The 4,903-nt window shown below is 45.0% G+C and overlaps 1 long non-coding RNA gene across 1 annotated transcript; it reads left to right on the forward strand.

Annotated features, from left to right (window-relative positions):
* The first annotated feature begins 2,548 nt into the window (after window positions 1-2,548).
* On the forward strand, window positions 2,549-4,267 carry LOC119885052. Its single transcript, XR_005441160.1, has 3 exons — window positions 2,549-2,569; window positions 3,809-3,944; window positions 4,236-4,267. It is a non-coding gene; the product is annotated as an uncharacterized LOC119885052 (long non-coding RNA).
* The last annotated feature ends 636 nt before the right edge of the window (window positions 4,268-4,903 follow it).

Genomic DNA, 4,903 nt, shown 5'->3' on the forward strand with positions numbered 1-4,903 from the left:
TCCCTGTCCTGAAGCCCTCCTGTATTCCCAGTTTGGTTTTGGACCTGGACCCCCATCAGCGGACCCAGTACGACATCTTCCCCCCGTGTTCGCCTGCCGAACCCCTGTCCTACAGGAAGGCCGCCGGGAGGCATCATTGAGGAGGGGGCCCGGTTGTGGGGCAGCCCGGCGGACGGTGAGTGTCCTGGTTTTTCTCCTTTTATCAGTTTCTGCTTTTCCCTGGTTTCCTGTTCTCTGCCCGCTCTCTGTGTGTTCTCCCGTGTGCTCTCTCTCTGCCTGAGCCCAGCCAACTACTGCACCTGCAACCCATCATCCACCTCGTCAGCCTGCCACACCTGCCAGTAATCAACATCATCCCAGCTGTATTTCAACCCGGTTCTCCACACCATCCTTGCTTGATCGTCGTTGCTCCATACCTGGTGCCACTCCTGTGTCAGGCTCCTTGTTTGTCTTGTTTTTTCAAACTACCCTGTGCCTTGTCATGTCTCCCCCTAACTTGTCTCTCTGTTTGTTTCCCTCCCAGGTACACTCACCCTCGTCCTCCGCTCGGCTGGGCTCATCCACTGGCCACTACCCTTCGGACCCCTCGGCGTCATCCGTTCCCTGCTCTCCTCGCTTCCCGGCCCGTGTTCCCCCGGCTCCCTGGCCCCCTGTCTCCTTGGTTCCCCGTGCCAGTACTTCCCCGACGTCCTCCTCCCTCCACTCCAGTCCTCTCACCCTTTTTCCCCAATAAACCTCCTTCCCTCTGAGTGCAGCATTGGGTCCTCTCTGTCCACACAAACCCCGTAACACAACAGGCATTACTGAAACAAGACATCCTTGCTTCGGAGCTGTCATTTTAAAGCAAAGTCATTTAAACATTGTTACAGCATACTGCTATGAAATCAGTCAGATGAGCATCAGCTGTCAACATTATGACATGTAGAAAGAAAAATCTTGAGGTTGCAAAAACACATTATAGCATCTGTTCAAAGAAGCAACAGCCACAGGTTACAAAATCATGCGCTACACAGAAAGTCAGTATAGTTAACTCCCAGGCTTTCTTTTGGCTGTGTGCCTTTTGTCTGTAACAGGAGATCATTTCTGAGGTGAGAGTTCATACACAGTAAGAAATAACAAAAGTAAAATTGATCTTAAATGTAGCCTACAGCCCCAATTGCACCTGTCACATGATTATTCTCATGGAAGACATTGCAGACTAAATACTATTATTACTGTATGACAACATGAAATGAGGATGCGTTTGATATTACAGCTTCTGACTCAGCAGCTGTTTTGCACTCGTCAATTCATGAGTTAAATGGGTGTGATGTGCAGATCGACTCTGACGTCATCTGAATCATCCACGGGCCAACAACCTATTAATCAGAATAACCTTTTTAAAACCCTACATTCAGCAACATAAACAGTAAGGTCAATGTTCTATAAGTTCAGGTAGAGCCCTCTGCTGGACTTTTTGGGTAAAACCTCCTCTACTACACAACACACTCTCACCCAGTGAAAACACAGCCACCCAATAGGACACCTCTACCGATATGTGCGGACGTATAAATAGTAATGTCCCAGTACCACAGCACCAAGCACCACATCACCTTAGGACAGGCCGCCCCTGAGACGGTTCCTGGACTGATATGGGTTTGGCCTGGCCATTACCACCTGAGCTGAACATCAGGCACAGTCGGTGTACTATGCTTGTTTACTTCTGGTAGTCACCAAAGTCCCTCCTCACAGATCAATCAATCAAAGTTTCATTTAAAGTGCAAAATCACCAAAAACATTGGAAAAAAGCTGATATTGCAACAATTATCTTTTCTGCGATATATATTGCAATATAAAAAATACAGGAATTTCAAGCATCCTAGAATTTTTGTGTGTTGGTTTGGGAAAATGTATAGAAAATTTAAATAAATAAGCTGAAAATTGTCTTTTGAATATGAGTACTTTTTTGAGTGCAGACTAGCTTTCTTGAGCTTTAATGCTTTCTTTTGCAATCAAATCCACTGTGTGGTCATCCATCTGTCACACTCTGCCGGTTTTGTCCATCCTTTGTGTTGCACTTTTGGGTTTGGTATCTGCCTTAGTATGTTGAGTTTTGGGTTCTGTCCTGTCTGGTGTCCAGTATCTGCTATGTAGTCTGTTGTGTTTTGAGTTCCTCTGAGTTATTGTGTGGTCAGTTCATTATCTGTTATTTAGTTGGTCTTTGATTCCATGTCATGTTCTTGGTCTTGTACGTTAGTCATGTCTTTAGTGTTTACTCCGGGTCTTGTGTTCTCTGTAAGCTCTGTACTGTGTTCTAGTTCTGTGTTCTCGCTTATTCACTCTGCCCCAGGTCTGCTTGTCATGTCAAGTCTCTCTGTTTTCCCCTGCTCTCTCTCTCTGCCTCGTTAGTCATGTCTGTCACCTGTGTTGCTTAGTCCCTGTGTATATATACCTGGTGTTTCTGTCTTGTCTTTGTCTGGTCATTGTTCATGTTACCCTCAGTCTGTGTGCGTGACTCTTACCTGCCTGTAACCAGCCTTGCTTGTTGTCTCCCTGTACTTTTGGATTTCTGTTATTCAGCCACTCACCTGTAATGTGCTCCCTTTTGGTTATATTAAAACCCTTCATTGAACTATACCTGCTCCGCTCTGTGTCCTGCGTTTGGGTCCTCAAACCTGCCTCCACACCACAATCGTGACATCAGTGGTTTTTTCCTGTTCCTTCATTATTTTGAAGTTGTTGTCGACAACTAATGGTGGCGGGGCCTATTTTGGCTGTTTGATAAACTGATTACGAACAATTGTGACTGGCGGTTTGCTGTGCATGCAAAGCCTGCTTGTCACCCTAGGAGAGAACTCTGAAACTCAAAACCCAAATTGGCAAACTGGTTCCATAATAGAGGCACTTGATAAATAAACACTGTGGCTCCCTCTTGACCTTGGGCACCACAAGCTGCCATGAATTTTGAGAGCGCAGTGCTTCTTTGGGCAGTAAAGTATGAGGAACTTTTTGAGGTAAGCTGGTGCCTGACCATGTAAGGCTTTGTAGGTAAGCAGAACATTTTTTAATTTTCTGGGTTGCACCTGCGAGCACGGATTCTAAGAAGCGCCAGACACATCCAAGAGATAGAAAAGCACAAATGGGCGTCATGAAGACCACAATGCGTTGCAGATCTCTTCAACACTCTGCTGACGCTGCCACACTTGGATGAAGTGTGCACGGATCACAGTGGATGGGTCTGTTCCTGGCAGCACATAGTCTTGGAAGATACACTCGCAAAGCCATCCAGCCACACATCAGGGTGCTTTGAACCACTGTGTCCACTTATATCTGAGAGGACACTTTAGCTTGCTGGTGGTGGTGGGAGAACTAAAGAGAGTGACCTTGTCTCAGAATGCCATCCATCTAGCTTGACAGCATGCAGCGGCGTTGCTATTCTGCATGGAAATGTTGCAGCGTTGTGAATAAAATGCAGAATTAGCTCGCACCCTTTCTGGGACGTCTTTCTCTTCCTGGCTGTTAGTGCTTCATTTCAGATGTTTTTGATTTGGATCTTTAACCTCTAATGATGACCAGGGGTGCCTCCAATAAAGTTGGCAACCTTAAGATTATGGCTGCAAACCCCTCACACTACCGGATTATTTGGGCCTTAATCGGTTCAACCAACCTCTTCAAAAAAAACAACTAAAAAAATAGTCGGGAGGGATGAATTGAACCCAAATTCAGATATCCTCTCTTGTGCGGCCAGCATTAGACGCAGGAGAATGGGCACGCTGTCATGATTTGTTCTTGTCTGCTCTGTGTTTCTGTATCTCTATCCTTGTTTTAGTCTGCAGTGGTCAGTACCTATCAAAAGTGGTCCAAGGAAAGAAAAGCTGTGAACCGGTGACAAGGTCATGGATGGCCAAGGCTCATTGACGCATGTCGTCCGATCCAACAGAAAAGCAGTCAGATTGCTGAAGAAGGTAATAGCGGTCAGAACACACAGTACACCCGGTTTGTTGTGTATGGGCCTGCGTAGCTGCAGACCAGTCAGTTTGCCTGCACTGACCCCTGTCCACTGTTGAAAGTACCTACAATGAGCATGTGAGCATCAGATTTGGACCACAGAGCAAAGGAAAAAGGTGGCCTAGCCTTATGAATCACTTTTTCTATATCAAATTGATGGCTGGATATCATAATGTTGCATTAACCTGCATCATTCTGTCTCATTTAATGTTGTGTAATTTCTGTGTTGTGCTGTTTCTCTTTTCCAGGTTCTGGGTAAACATGGTGATGATGAAGATGATGCAGTGACCTACAGCACCGTGAAAGTTCCTCTTCCTGGGGAACACGTGGCACCAGGATACACTATGGAAAGAGGACAAGCCAGCGGAGGCAGTGTGATGCTTTGACATTTAACCCCAAGTTGCAACTTCTGACATATGTCAAAATAGTAAGTCGCTTTGGATATAATCGTCAGCTAAATGTAATGTGAACATTCTGTTAAAGAATGTTTTATGCAAAAATGAGATGATCTCTATCCTGAAATAAATTCAATTCATTCCCTGATGGCAGTGGCCTCTTTCAGAAGGATAATGTGTCCTGCCACAGAACAAAAACACATGTCATATCCATCCTGACCTGTAAACTGAAGCACCATTACAAATAAAGACATTTTAATCCATCTGAACTCAACCATCGAGACTCTGTCGTTTCTCTCTGCCCTTTCTACTTTACAATCTCTAAAGGGTTGCTTCTTAAAGACAAATGTTTATCTGCTTCCTCTAAACAATCATTTTTCACTTGCTCATTGTGACACTGTGTCCTTTCCTTTTCCTCTCATATTTCAGTTGTTGCTTTATTTGAGTATCTGGAATTAACACCAGTGAAAATTTAACCCTTGTGTTGTTTCCACAGTTTCCTCTCATTCAGTTTAATTCAA

This window comes from Micropterus salmoides, unplaced genomic scaffold, assembly GCF_014851395.1.
Source record: "Micropterus salmoides isolate LMB-PRFRI ecotype aquatic unplaced genomic scaffold, ASM1485139v1 Ms_hic_scaffold_3887, whole genome shotgun sequence".
NCBI lineage: Eukaryota > Metazoa > Chordata > Actinopteri > Centrarchiformes > Centrarchidae > Micropterus > Micropterus salmoides.